Source organism: Paramormyrops kingsleyae, chromosome 13, assembly GCF_048594095.1.
Source record: "Paramormyrops kingsleyae isolate MSU_618 chromosome 13, PKINGS_0.4, whole genome shotgun sequence".
NCBI lineage: Eukaryota > Metazoa > Chordata > Actinopteri > Osteoglossiformes > Mormyridae > Paramormyrops > Paramormyrops kingsleyae.
In genome coordinates, this window is record NC_132809.1 from 13,112,535 (window position 1) to 13,128,586 (window position 16,052).

The 16,052-nt window shown below is 41.9% G+C and overlaps 1 protein-coding gene across 1 annotated transcript in view; it reads left to right on the plus strand.

Annotated features, from left to right (window-relative positions):
* The first annotated feature begins 4,170 nt into the window (after window positions 1-4,170).
* Window positions 4,171-16,052, plus strand: part of lrrc4ca (leucine rich repeat containing 4C, genome duplicate a) — a 243,597-nt gene continuing 231,715 nt past the window's right edge. The window contains exons 1-5 of the mRNA XM_072698227.1: window positions 4,171-4,498; window positions 6,504-6,603; window positions 7,480-7,691; window positions 8,186-8,408; window positions 8,615-8,830. The gene's annotated coding sequence lies outside the window, so the exon portion shown is untranslated. The remainder of the gene's footprint in view (window positions 4,499-6,503; window positions 6,604-7,479; window positions 7,692-8,185; window positions 8,409-8,614; window positions 8,831-16,052) is intronic.

Consider the following 16,052-nt stretch of genomic DNA (forward strand, 5'->3'; position numbering starts at 1 on the left):
GTGCATCCCAATGGTGTACTTTCATATCAGACAATGACTTGAAGTTTGAATGGTTAACAATTGGGTGAGAGTGATTGAAATTAAGAAAAATAAAGTGGTGGGCAGAAATTAATCTGTTAGACTGTCAGGATAGCTTATAAACTTCTTTATTCTTTTTGTTCTTTGTCATTTTGTTTTACACTTCATTATTCATGATTCTGAAAGGCCTGTCAATCAAAGCAGTCGCAGCAGTGAGAAGATTGTCAGCTGAATCAGGGACGGGTCCATTTACTTTTACTTATTTTTGTTGATCAGAATGTATTTTTTTTTCTGGCACATGTAATAATTCATTCTCTACCTTGATAGAACTTCCAGTGCAGATCTGACTTCACTGCGGCTGCGCGAGTGTTTCAGGTTCATAAGTTGCCTCATGTTAAAATGCAGCGACTTCAGCTCATTTTATGAAAAGCTTCATAAGTATTAACAAATGGAGTCAGCAGAGGATGGATTTAAATAGAGGATGGATTTAAACAGGCGTCCTCATTCCTCATTAATATCGAAAACAAGCAAAGATGCTAAATGGACCTGTAAACCCCACAAACATTGAGAGATGTCTGAGAATTGTGTTACAGCAGTATGTTTGAGGCGAAAAGAGAATCCACCCTGATTACATTCTCCAAATTCAGTTATTAGCTCCTTGTGAAACATGCAGTCTCAGTTTAATTGCAGAAATCTGTTGCATCTCTTCTGTATAAAAATGCAGATAAGTTGAATGAGAATTACAGTACCAGAAAAGATGAACGACGATGTTCTAATGAACGTGGGTAGACATTTTTCAACCAGAGCAGGGTGTTAAGGGATTTGAAGCATTCTGACATCTCCATATGTAAAAAAGGACATAGGGTTAATCAACAGCATGGACATTGTCTCATGTGTCATTGGCTTTTATGATACTAAAATTGAGACAAATGCGTGTTTGTTTCTCCTGCTAACACAGTCTGTGGGTTAGAACAAACATATTAGTTGCAGACTCCAAAGAGAGGGCATTGTGTTCTATGTCTACCCCCACTTCACCGGAACTGGCATAAGCCAGTACCCATGGTCAAAATAATGCCAGCGCTTGTGCCAAGTGAGGAACCCCTACAGCCCAATGTCATCCTCCTCAATCCCCAGGCCTACCCCCAAGCACGTCTCGTGAGCTCCTTTGCACGAGGGTGACGAATGGAGAAAGCCGGGTTATTGCTGGAGTGGCCCGATCTGAGCGGCCTAATCAGGCCGAATGGGGGGGCCTTGGGGAGGCCATTACCCTTCTATTGTTTCAGAGGACACAGGGAAAACGACAGTGGCTCAAAGCCCCCCCCATAGGAAGGAGAACAGAGTGATCATTAGTTGTACAGTTCAATGTAGTTTGTCAGAGGTAGGGAAAAAAAACATAATGCCAATGAAAGTGTTACATTTTCATGGGACTCGAAGTTGCCAATGTCAGACTCAGGTCCTAACAAATGGCTGAACAACGGATTCTGCTCTGCGGGGTTCTATACTAAAAACGCCAAGTGCGGACTGTGTGTGGCACGTACCAGCGATCAAAACAAACAGAACCAAGATACTGTCCTTTAAAAGCAAGTCCTGACCCTTTGTCATGGCTAAGGAAGTGAGTGAGTAGAGGAGTGGACTCCTGCAGAGAGCTGTCTCGTTCAGGCTGTAGCCTTAGACAGATCTTAAAAAATCCAGTTGAGGTCTTCTGTAAAGGAGGAAGCTGCCAGGAAAGGGTGCTGCCTCATTGCCTAAAGCTAAAGTTACTTGTCCGGATTTTTTGCCCACCTCTACACTGAACCGGCGAGCCCTAACGTCCAGTGTTGCCTGGCTACGTCCCACAAGACACTTCACCCCTTTCATTCACAACTTTATCTTCATTCTCTGCCACTTCTGCGGCTCTCTTCACTCTTCCAGAACCAGCTGGGTCTGAGTTGAAGCTGCAGGTCCTTGGGCCTTTGTGGCAATGGCTCCGATTGACCAAAGAGATGGCCTGCAGGCTCTCTCAGACAGCTGTAATATTTTTCATGACGCATATCTGTGTCTACTTCCTGCACAAAAAAAGAAGGGGAAATTGTTTTGAAACGGTTATATTTTCTTGTCTAGGCCTCTGTCAGAAATATAAATTACATCCTGCCTTCCACAAAGGCTATGCTTCTGCCCCCCCCCCCCCCACACACACACATAAACTGCTGCTATCGGTCCATTTGGACCTCAGCTATCAACTTTTTCCACAGCATGAGAATTGGTAGAACAGTAGGTGTGGAGAGGCAGGGTAATCCCCAGTGCTTCTCTGAAACTCATGCCTGGGCTAAAGCTGAAGCCTGCATGCAAAGAGGAGATGGATAAGAGGGGGATTGGGCTGAGAACAGAGGATCGGCAGAAGTGGAGCTGGCTGGGCAGGCTGTCTCACACAGCTGGTGCTCCGACTCCCTGCTGCTACCACAGGACCGAGTGAACGCTGAGTGACACCCCTGGACTGCTTCCGGCACTCGCCGGCCTCAAAGGGGGTTTAGTGCCACGCCAGATGAATGTGCTGCCTACTTATTTGTTGACTCTGCAACTCCAAGACTTCTGGGACCCTGGCTATGGCCTAGATCGGAAACCCGTAGTGTTGTAAGTCAGGGTGGTCTCTCCTGGGCTAAGGATGATTCTCGGTTTTCATCCACCGGATTTTATGGTAGCAAGTAATCTAAGAAATGCAGAAGTATCACTTACCTAGATGTATGTGAATCGCTAAAAGCTAAAGTAAGCAAATGTATACTTATAAAAGACTTTTTAAAATATTTCCGCCTGTAGTTGAGTTGTCCCCCCCCCCCGATAAAATCATGCTCTGTATTGATTCAAAACGGCACATCACGTTATATTTTTCAATATGTGACGATTCTGTTGGGAGTTCATAAACCAAGCAGGAACGTGGTCATGGCGTCCTGGAAGAGCCCTGACTTTAGCACACCCCCCCGCCAACAAAAATTATATAATATATAAATTATACAATATATAAATACAAAAATATAAGCGACAAATAGAAAAAAAATGCAGTATATGAATTATTACACTATTGTCTTTATGCTTTAGTCTGCACTATTTCAATATACGCATAATATTATACTTATAAAGAGATAAAAAGCTGCATACTTTTATCTTCACATTTCTCATCATCTTTTCTGGCCACTTGATGGCTTAGACCAGGGCTCACCAACATGGTGCCCGCGGGCACCAGGATGCCCCCAAGGACCACATGAGTCGCCACCTGTTCGAAAAATAGCGCAACTCACTAGTGAGCAGCATCTAAAATTTAATTTTATCCTGTTGCTACTCTTCTTTAATCACATTTGCATTTATATAGATTTGAAAATAATATATAAAAAAAGCATTTAAAACATGTTTATTATACATGAAGTTTAGATAAGTTTAGGATAGTGTTTCAAACTGTTAGCCCTTCGTATGGCTCAGTACCCATAAAGTATCTCTCAGTTTCAAAAAGGTTGGTGACCCCTGGAGCATAAAACCATCCAGAATCACTGACAATCAAGAGTAAAAACAAAAAAAAAAATGCAATAATATGCCTGTGCAACTATATATTCACAGTATTATTAATAAATTGTGGTTTATTTGGTGTGACTGATTAGACTAATTTCATTGTAGATTATAATAATACATAATAATACATTAGTACTGTACAAAGTTAGAGGTGCGCTATCTGATAGATTCCCACGCTCCTCCTACAGTACCTCGGGCGACCTGAGGTCAGTGCACCCACGCCCCCCCCATCTCGTAGCCTAGCTCACAAATTAGAATCAGGGCGTCCACTCCAACTAGGTTAATTGCCCCTCACGGTGACGTTGTGCCGTGCAAATGAACGATAGAAAACCGATCGTTCAAATGTCACCATTGCAATTTATTATTTTTTTTTTTTGCGAGCGCGTGTTGCCCCTGTTGCCCATACAGTACCTAAATCCACCAGTGGGCCACGTATAATAAAATATATGGGTACATCATTGGAGAAGGTTGTTATTTAAATAACAGGCATTAGGTTAAGTGTTCTCGATAAAATGAAGCAAGGGTTCGAGAAATTATGATTCTTCACAGTATTATGGACAGGCAGGCGGCGCCCACCACGAGACTTGCCTCGAGAGAAATTAGTGAGCGCGTGACAACCACGCGGATCACCAGCCGAAGAACTGGTTTAAAGTTAAACCTGATTAGAAAATATAATTCTTACCGTATTTACGTGCCTTCATATAAAGAACCTGGAAAAACCACCCTTATTTATTTACTGAATATCGAAATATTGTATGGAGAATAAAGACGCTGACACTGCGAATTTTAATGTAAACTTTCCCGTTGAAAATGTCGTCGTTGAGGGTACGTTTGGGATGGAAAACGGAATACAGGTAATTGGCTATGAAATACGCTTTCCTGACATTTTGAAAGACCTGAGTCAGGAAAATGGTTATCGCTGACAGGAATCGTTTCAAATATAGTAAGTACCCCCCCCCCCCCCCTACCTATTTTACCTAATTTTACTAAAACATTAACCATTAATTTTGCTGTTCTTCAGCATATACCGTACATTTCTACTTTTCCAGAACTGCGACAAGATTCTCATCCATCATATTTATACGGTTAAACACGACGCTCGGCCAATGTTTACAAGTAATTGGTAACACTTTAGTTCAAGGTCTTCCCTTTAACTATTAATAAACTGTTGCTATCAATTTGATAAAATACCAAATTAAATAACAAATGTTATAGTAAATAATAATGTTATTCTTGTCTTACAAAGTATTTACTAAACAGCTTCGCTCATTTCCAATAGTACATTAATTTACAAATATGCTTATGTCCACTAACCTATTGTTTTATATTTGCGGATTTACAAACTGTTTTGTAAATACCAGTAGCAAGATATGATTGCATTAGATACATTTCTTGGTAAATGTATCTTATTATGTATTATTATAATCTACAATTATTAGTAACATCCTATTATTAGAACAGACAAACTACAGTGTTACGCTATAATTCATATAAAATTTATTATCTTAATATTAATTCATACACATGTATTTTGTAAAATTTCGAGCTTTTTGTAGTTTTTAAAATGAGATTCTTCCTACGCATATCCAACACAACTATACCTTTGCCATAACAATTTAGACCCCTGAATTTATATGTGGGTGAATATTTTTTCATGGTTAGATTACACATAAATTGCGAATTTATTGTGTTTGTGTACTGTATGTGATGGGCTGTGACTTCTTTGCAACCTGGATGATGGGTTGAAAGATGGATGCATATATATATATATATATATATATATATATATATATATATATATATATATATATACACATGTACAATCACTCTCTACGCCAGTATTCCTCAAACCAGTCCTCAGGGACCCCCCACGGTTCACATTTTTACTCTCTCCCAGTTCCCTTGGAGTTTGGAGAGAACAAACCTGTGGACTATCTGCGGGTCTCTGAGGACTGGTTTGGAGTGTAGTTGGCTTCAAGTCATTTTAATCCTTTTTTTTACATCCTTTAATAAATGCACATCATGCCAAACAGTATTGTATGAAACCTCTTTAATGTGGATATATTCTCTATACATTCAATTAATGTACATCTTTGACATTTTTGTATCTCTCGTAAGTCCAAAAATGTCAGGTGCCACAACTGTTCGAAGAAATGAGCAGAGTACGGAAACTATTAAAACTGGGAGTTAAGTAATTAAAAATTTTAATTAGTTAGGAATAATCCTGTTATTGAAATCTTTATACTCATGAAAAATTGTAAAACACTGTGGTTTTAAAATTGTTAATTCATAAACATTTTGTCCACAAACCTACATTGCCTCAAATGTCAGATGGCACAACCAGGAAGAGTGGGCTTTTTAAGTCACTTTAGAAAATAGTATACAGGATGTTATATCATTAAGAAGTCCTTAAGTGATCTTCATGGTGAGTTGAAAAAGTTAGTAGGTATCACATATTGGCATTGAAATGACCATTTTCAACTTAAGGTTAGACTTGCAGTTTCCGTGTGAGCTGATACAACCCGTGGGAAACCGTGACAATATGGTAATATGATAACTAGCTCTTTATTTGTAAGTTTTTTAATTGTATGTACTGTATAAACTTAATATCAAGGACAAAATTTCTGTCCAAGAAGGTGACTCTTTAATTTGAAATGAGCTTGAAAGGTCAGGTAACACAGTCACAATAAATATTACTACTAATCATAAATGTATGAAAAAAAACAACTAGCAATTAATAACTTCCAATGCACTGCAGATATGATATGAAGAATTTAATTTGGAAAAAAATATAATTGTAAACTAAACATGATTTTGGCACCTAACATTTTTCTGGTGATGAAAGTCGTATTTGTCATTCACCCAGTAAATAGGTGAATATATTTTAACATTTGTGCTTTTTTTTGTAGAAATAATTTTGGTAACAACTGGCCTTGTTTTTCTCTAAGTGTCTTGTTTGGCCAGAAGACTGGACTCAGATCAGGACGTCATGATCCTCACAAACCTGCTAATGGCTCCACCTCTGCTTCAACAGCACTGCACCAACAGGTATGATTCTATTCTTTTGCATCCATGGATCCCTCTGCTTATAAATCCACTTTAGCTGTCAGTTGCTGGATTTTCATTTTCTAAGATTGAGAGCTAGTAGCTGCTATGTGCTGTTGCCATAAGGCTGTAGGCCTTGAGGGTGAAATGAGGTCACTGAGAGGGGTCTTCAGACTTGATTGCCCTCCGAGGTACAGCCAGAGCAGTTTCCCTCTTCCCTCCACTTCAGGGTGATGGACGCGCCTTGTCGTGGGCCATCGTTAAGGTTCCTTAAGGACCTCGTAAACGGTGCTCGCGAAACACCTGGGTTGTTTTAAAACATTTGGCAAATTAGCAAGGTCGTCACACCTGGGTCCAGAGCACGTCATTAACACTAAAGAGAAGTGGCTCGGAAAAGGGCTTTCTGGCATATCCGCACTCTTCCACTCAGAAACATGGGTTCATATTTTTTTCCCCGGTGTCTGCCTGTCATTTCAAACTCGATTACACCTTACTGTGGCAGTTTCTGCCTTTATCTACCACACCTCATCAAACCGAGTCTAGCGCTCATAGCCTGACCCCCTTTGCTAACAATCACTCCATCATTCTCACTAATGACGGCCCATTAAATTGTCACTCTGGCCAATAACTCAGTAGGTAAATGAATGAAATATGAACTCCTGATCTTAATCCTGGATGTCCATGTAAAACTAGTTAAGGCAGAATTGTATTTCTGAGAAAATCAGTACAGTGTCACAGCCAAGCTTTATCTAAAGATAAGGGAGAAACAGCACTGTAGCTGCCCATTAATTTATATGCATTAATTCTGTATTAAAATCCTTGTGCAGTTATTAAGCAAGAAACTAAACACTCTTGCTTCTTCATGTTTTTCTGTTACAGTATGGATGTTCAGTCCCCAGCAATAATAGACGTGGAGATTTTTAATGGCAATGTTTAAACTAGGAATCACGCTGATTTGCATCGCATAACTCTAGGTGATGTTTACGTATAGTGAAAGCTGAGCATAAACACCAGGTTCGATATCCCTCATTACAGGGAGTATTCAGCTGAAAACTCATTTCACCTTATCTTTCTGCTTTTGTGAAAAAAAGGTAAGATTACGTCATCTACTGGTATTTAGTAAGCGTGGCTAAATGTGTAATTTTACTATGCTTTTCAGAATGAAAGCAGCAAGTGTTATCTTTGTAATTGTTTAAATATGTATGCGTGGAATATAATTTTAAGCGTATCAGCAGCTTGTTGCCTTTGTGCGTGTTTAAGGAGCTGTGTTTAAGGGGATGCTGAACAGGCAAGGTGGAATCGAATGGTTCCCCTACCCTAGGGACTAGTGCTAGGGTGTCAACCTAAATTGAACACTATTGTCTGCAAACAAGCAGGATGGTCTGTCTGTAAGGGCCCATTTTCTTTCAAATTTAATTTGCTGATAGTGCAGCAGACCATCACCGGTCATTAAAGTCCGAATCAGGGGTGCAAGATACCATTTCACCCTGTCTGTTATGGCTGGAGGGGTGCTTGGCATGCAGTGGGCTGCTAGAGAGCCATTTGAGGCTTGGTCCTCAGGTGCTGTCGGGCCCTGTCTTCTCAGGTTAACCTCAAAGCATCGCTGATGGCAGCAGTCGTGCTCACTTGACTCCCACTTTTCTCCACACTGCTGGTACTCACAGCTGTACATAAAAAATGCAGCCTTGGCCTTTGTGTCTACACTTATTACTGGTGGTTTTTCAAGCATCGGTTTTCCTGGCATGCGTCATCTACCCAACTGTGGTTCCGCGTCTCTGTAGCTGAGTCCACCGCCTGGACCCAGAGCTGTGAGGAGGCATAATAACATTTTTTCACCCTGCTGTGTGTTTAGCATTTTGGAGAAGGTGTGTCTTTCATGATGGGTAAAGGTGGGTGATGATGCAATGCATGTGGAAGACATGAGCCGTGGTATATAGTGGAAATATGGTAGGTAAATGGCACCTTTGGACTGCTAGAAAACCAGGGGCTGCAGACTATTTGTCTGTCAATCTAGCTTCACAGGAGGAGGAAGCCAAAGGGAGAATGTGAAAGCTGAGAGCTGGTCAGCATTAGAACCCGGTACCTTGATGCCGTGAGCCGCTGTGTACCGCAACCAGGAGATGGAAAAAGAGGCAAAACGATGACTCACCCCCCACCCCCACAACACGCACACACTGAATTGCTGCTGCTTCACCACCTTAGGTTTTTTGGCTCATCGCTGGATCCATCAGTAAGTCTCTAATATCTGTGTACAGTGAATTTAAAAACAATATCGACTCAGTGGGCTCTGGGATCATTAATCAGACTGCATAAGTGCAGTTATATGGGTCTCAGGCTTTTTCTGTAGATCCAACGTCCTAGAGTCCTCCTCACCCCCCAACGACCCCACTCTGGCCATCACTCCAGATTAATAAATCTCCTTTGCAAAAATCCATCAAGCAGGTATCATTTTCGTTGGCTGTTGGCCCCCATGCAGAATGACGGTGTGTGGTTCATCTATCGACCCACTGTATCGAGCTGTTGGGTGATTGCTGCGGTAATCAGCACTTAACGTTGACGCAGAGTGCCAGGCTTGAAGGCACACCTCCATGTCTGGGCTAAGGGCAATGAAAGAGATGTTTTCTGTGAATTCTTATTTGCAGCCAGTTAATTGTGCTACCTCCCCCAGTTAATTGTGCTACATCCTCTGAAAGCTTCTCACCAGCACATTTTGCCTTTTGAAGCGCCTTCTTTCAAAATCTGATTCACTACATCACTTTGGCATTCACTTCTTGCACAAAATGGGCTTGTTTTGCCATAAGTCTGTTCTTCTGACCTTTGGCTTCTTTTGTTTTGCTGTAATTAACAAATTTATTTAAAAACGTTCAAAACTGGGAGCACTAAGCATAATTTTTCCTATAAAAGCTTGCTCCAAAAAGACTACCTAATCGTAATTTGAGGAAAGTTCAGCGAGCGCAGAGCGGTGCCTCGCAATCACTGACATGGTTACAGATAGCAGCTGCAAGCCTTTAGACAGTAAGAACATGGCTCGCTGCACTTGGCCATTGTGTGATACCGAATGCAAAAGGATACAAAATGTACTGATTTATGCACTATTCTATTCTATACTGCATGTACCCAGATACCTCTAGCCTTTATGTGGTGTTTTTTTCTGCATTGTGTCTGCAGCTCTGCACAGCTGTGAAAATACGTCTTTTCATTTTCATTATTCTGGTGTAATTTGGGTTGTGGCATTTTCAATTGCAGATGCAGGTTTCAGCTCTGTCAGTCATATGTGTCTGCATATATCTACGTTATTATGGAATTATATACTTGTATTATTGTATCCTCTCATTTTTTTTTTCATTTTATTTTGTTAATTTCAGGCTTGAATCCTGAAGGATTTTTCCTGCCACTGTAACCATCAGGTTGTGAACCATGTTCTGCCACAAAGTGCAGCTCCATACTGCATCTGTCTATAACACCGCACCATGCAGTGTAGCCTGGAGTTGTGTGTGGTCGGGGAGGGTGTATGAGAAGCTTGGGGCACACTTGCTATTGCATCCACTACCCTTGCCTTGTGTTCCTTAGCTCACATTCCTCGCAAAGCACAAAGGTCATGGGGCAGTGGGAGACGTAAACACCAAGCATGTTGCCCCTCCGTGGAGCTGACTGTACGCCTGGCTAAGAGGGTCACGACCCCACACTTGGTTCGGCAGGTGCTCAGGAAACGCCTAATGATTCACTGCCTAATTACTACAAGGAGGTGTTTGTGTTCCCAAAGTCACGCTGTGTGAATAAGAGAAAAAACAAAAACAAGCAAGTCCTTTACTCATCTGGGAAAGCACCCCTCCTCCCCCAAGGTGCCGGTCAAAAAGCCCCCCTTTGAATATTTGTGTAGATCACCGCTTTAACTTTCTTCTTCCCTGCTCTGTCTTTGCTTCTGGCTGGCAACACATAAAGTAGTGATTATCCCTTTGATGGTAGCTGACAGAAATCGTGGAATCAAGGACACTCTGCAAACCACGGAGGGTCACATGAGTCACGTTGTGATGTGTGTGTTTGCTGATTTCTCGCAATACCTCCCAGGCCAAATGATTGAATTATAACCTTCAAAAAAAGGAGGTGGAGAGAGGAGCAGGGTGAAATTACGACACACAAGCTATCTCAGGGAGACCTTTGCCTTTCCAAAATGTTAGTGATGAACATGTGACCCACGCTGCCATCATGAATCGTGCATCAGTCAGTGTAATGAATGTGGACATTTGATGGCTAAACTGGCTGATAGATGCACTGGCTCTTGGAAGATAGAATTCCCTTTCATCTTCATGCCTTATCTAGCTTTATCAATGGACAACATTCAGATGGGACCCAAAGGATGGTGAATCTTGACCCAAAATACAATAGCATTGCTTGGAATGGTTCTGCACAAATAAAAGAGCAAAAAACTCTCAATATATTTAGGTTTTTCAGCATTTTTCACTAAATTACAATGCATGGCAAGCTGTAAAAATATGTAATATTATATATAAGGAATATATAAGGATTATATGTAATCCTTGGTCAACCTGTTACTTTTTTAATCACTGATTTAATTTTTTTGTTGAAATTAATGTCCCTTCATTTGAATTTGTTATTTCAAATTTGACCCATTATTTTAAAATTTTTAAACAATTATCAAGCTGTCAACCAGCATGGGAACTGGAATCACGATGTCCACAGCAATATACGCAGGGCCAGCACATCTTGGGCACTGACATGTTGGTGGCGGAAGGATGTGGAGCGCCAGTCTGGGTGCCACGGAGACTGCCTCTCCAACTTGATGTGGCGTGACCGCCCGACCTGCATTCTCTGCCACCTGAGCAGGGGTGCAACAATCAGAGTGACCACCTGATGCTCTTGCTGTCCTCACGTAGCCCCTGGTGACATCATTTCACTGATAAACTTTTTTTGAAGTTTAATATAACCATCCGTTGCTTGTCTGATTACCGCTGACTCCACTTTGGGACACGGGAGCATTGTGTTTTGACACAGATTATGACTGATGAGGTGATCCTTCTGCTGGACATGTTGTGCATGGTTGCATTATAAACCATGTGCTAATTCCGGGATTCTGTATTCCTCAATGTTTAGAGCCACTCACTGTGACAAAGATACTGACAGGCACATATTTCACCCAGTCATTAACGTGAATCGACGTCATTCTACACGCAGTGGGCCTCCCCTCCTTAATTCCCCCAGCTGCTCCCCCACCCCTCCACGCCTGCCATCTAGTTTGATTCCCTAATAGTGTTTATCATCATCCTGGCTTGAAATTAATTTGGAATCTCTCTTCATGCTCCTGATTTTGAAATAATTAAGAGAGGCAGGGCTCCGGAAAGGCACTGCCCTATCAGCCTGTTCCTCCATCCACTTCTTCGCTAATTGCTCTGTGTGGGCCAACTCATGGGTGGATGGGCAGAGGAGGGTGCTGCAGGTGGACAGTGGCTGTAGGTGGGGGCTCAGGCTGGAAACTTAAGCTGCTTGTACCTCCTCGTGACTCTCATCACTTGACACCCTGTTACACAGTGTTCTTTTGATGCTGTTTTGCTTTCATTCATTCCAGTTGAAAGCAATGCCCCCCCCCCCCAAAAACATCTGTGAAATGTGAGAAAATATTAATGGGCCAAGCACCACATGTGTGTCTTATAAAGGAGATGTTGTTCATATGCTCCCATTTTGTGCGAGGTTCACTTTCTGTTCAGTAAGAGACCGAGTTTGCGCTTCCGTATGCAGCGCCAGTCAAATGATAAATGCTCGGAATGGGTATGACAAACAAACCGAATCCTCACAATCGTGCTCCAGACGCGGAAGACGGCAGCGTCAAGGCGCACGACAGTGTATAACAGCGGACCACGATGGCATCGCTTTCATTTCCGCTTCGTGGCGGCTTCAAGCAGAGCCCTGCGGAGCCACAAGCCTGTGCACTGCGTCGATAACCTTGAAGAGAGGTGGAATGAATTTCCTTTCAGAACTCCCACGGTTTCTGCCAGATCCCTGTCTGTCTAGGGAGCCGAAATGGATTTGCCTACGATTTTTCACTTTCCTTCCTCTAACTAGTGATTCTATCCATACTTGGCTCTACAAGTCTTTTGTTAATATTGTTAGGGAGCCTGCATTATTCAGCGTGTATCAAAAATTTATCCAGTTGAAAAATGAAAATAAGACAAAAAAGGAAAGTTAAATGACTTTGGACTGTTTTGCTGGCATTGGGCTAGTCATCTAAAAACTCACAGTATGGATTCTGTATTGGAGCAAAATGTTTTTTTTGTTCTCATTCAAGGTCGGATAAAAACAAATAAAATGGCATCAAATGGCCCTGTTGGTTTTGGATTGGTTCTACAGATGAATGACCTCTCTTATGCCTTGTTCACACGTACACGGGTATTTTTAAAAGCGCACCTTTTTCTATACGTCTTTGGCTTTTGTCCACACGTAAACGGCGTCTTAGGTCACTGAAAACATAGCTTTTGAAAAACTCCATCCGTCTACAACGTCGACATGTAGACAGGGAAAACAGAGTTTTTGGCTTGAAACGTCAGATTGTGCGCCGTTGTCCACTTTGTTTAACATCAGAATGTGCGCTGTTTGCTGTATACATTAGTGGTGTGCGATACTACAAGATTTGGTATCGATCTGAAACCAAGTAAATATAGGGCAAGTATACTTTTTAATAATTAAGGTGGCTGCATCATTAATTTGCTAAAGCTGAATTAATTTTCATTACAATTAAATGTTTTTGTGATTTTTTTTTATTAATTGAATTTGGGCAAAGTTTATGAGTAAATAAATACTGTAGCGCGGAGGTACCGGCGGGCAGCGCCACATGTTGGACTGATGTCAGCTTGTGAATAGTTCTCAGTAATCACTTGTGTGATTATAAATGTGCTGTGTATAGCGGTTAATGTTTATTGTTGTACGTAGTGTATGTGCATGTATGTGTGCGCTCACCGTGTGTATGAGGAGTAAACGGGGCAATGAGCACGGTGGGTAGTGCGAGTGTGTGTGATTGCAGTGGTACGGGTGTAATAAACGGCATATGGTGATTAAACCCCGAACTGTCTTTGCTGTTTAATTATTGCGAACATGGCTCAGCAGCCCACTAGTACAATACTTTATTATAAATATTATATTGTGTGTGTGTGTGCGCATGCACGTGCAGGTGAGCTTGTCTGCTTGCCTGGCGCCGCTGAGTCACGTGACAGTCGGGAGCGGCAACAGAGAGCAGCAGCGCGAACACAGACAGCCGCAGTGCATCCAGGAGAGAAACTGAAGCTGAAGTATCGATCTCATGAAACTGGTATTGATCAATATCAATACCAACATTATTATCGATATTATCGATACTTGGATCGATCCGCCCGCCACTAGTATACATTAGGCGAGTTTGAGCAATGGCGGACTTAGCCGAAATAGTGCTTGTGCTAACCTTGCTGACAGGACTTCTTACATGTGTACAGATAAATGTTGAGTCACTCTCGCATTATATTGATCAACACAGGCGTCGGAATGTGCGCCATGGTTTTCAACTTAACAGGACTGGCAATTAGGCTTCTGATTGGCTAACATGGCAGTACAGTTAGAGTTATAATGCCGCCTGTTGTTTTGGCATGCTCTTGACAGCGCATTTTAGCGGTTTCATGTGGACGGAAATATTTTAGAAGACAATGTTCGTGTGGACAGGGATTTTTAAAAAAAAAAAACACTGTTTTAAAAAATACCCGTGTACATGTGGACAAGGCATTAGTATCTGTAGAATCACCCAATTCTCATATCTAAACAGTTTTGCATTGTGTGTGTGTGTGTGTGGGGGGGGGGGTGATGGCTTCTTGACTTGTGGTCTGAAGTTTGACATGTGGTGGGGGGATGGTAGCTACAAGGCAAGAGCAAGAGGCCCATGCACCAGGAACTGCTTTCAAGGCTTCATTCAATAACCCTGATCCCACAAGACCTCGAGGATGAAATCATAGTTAATGTAGTCGGAATGCATTTCTCGTCGTCTAACACCAAGTATTATGTGAGGTTACCCAAACAATGGGGGGAGGATGAACTGGCCAGTGCTTAGAGAACAGGTGAGATGCCATTTGTTGTGGCTCGGCTCGGACATGAAATAAAATATTGAGGTATTATATATGGAGAGGTGGTTTTAGAAAAATCCTTGTGGACCATTACTCTGGGTAATGGCAACTGTCAAAACAGGATAATCATAAATGTGAGGCCAAGGTGAATTTTAATCTCACAATCTAACATCTGACATGGCAACTTGGGCTTTTGCACTGTGACATCAGGCAAACCCGGAAGCTTGCGCACTCCTTTCGTGTCTGGAGCTGCACTGGCAGCAGGCAGGAAGCAATTTAAAGAGTCCCACAACAGTGGGCAAAGGCTGAGGGGAGTGAGACGGGACAGATGCTGTGATTGCTCGGGTAGATCCATGCTCACGAGAGGAGACAAGTAATTATTTTACAACTGATGTTCGGTTCAGCATTTGGATTTGAGTGGCAAACCTCAAACCTCAGTTTTTCATGTGTTAAATCAGTTTAAATGCAAACGCAAAAGGGCACATATTAGGTTACTGCTCATTGTAAATAGACTGTTGTTAATGTTACACTGAAATCAGTCTCAAGGAGAAAACGAACTAAATGTTTATAATATCTAATAAATGCATGGTGGCAGAAGGGTAATGGGACTGGAGACTAACATACTGAATACTAACATGATAATGCAACAGACTGTCAGTAAGCACTGCAGTGCCGCTTGAATGTTAAATAAAGCCTGACTCAAGCTGACTAAAGCTGTCTCTTGAAGCTAACTTATATATGTTCATTAGTAAAGCCACATTCCCAGACCGCTTTCGGCAATGAGCTTGGCTTATATAGTATGGCATCTACATGGTGTCTTATCCTCGCCGAATGCAACTAGCGAACATGTGCCTGGCCGTTCGCCCTGAAAGCTGCTGAATGCTCCTTCTGTCTTGGCCATCGGGCAGTGACGCTGACAGAGCACTAGAAAGGCAAAGAAGCAGCACCCTAATATATACCTCTGATGACTCAGAGCTTGTGTATGCTGTTGTTTACTTAAACATGTCAGTAACTGTCAGTATTTTTCAGCAAAATCATAGGCTCTACTATATATAATACACATGCCTACTGGGTACAATATACTATATATTTCTACTGTATCCATCCATCCATCCATCCATCCATCCATAACTGCTTGTCATATCCAGGGTCACGGAGGGGGATGGGGGGGGAGGTGCTGGAGCCTATCCCAAACAGCACAGGACACACAAGACTGAGGTGCAACCTACATAGGCTTATTTACTATGTCAGTGTATGGTATATATCAGCTCTGCAGTGTTCACCAGTTTTGAGTGGCATCTGTCTCTGTGTGTTTGTTTATGTCATTGAAAGGTCTGCAGTTTGCATCATGTGCTC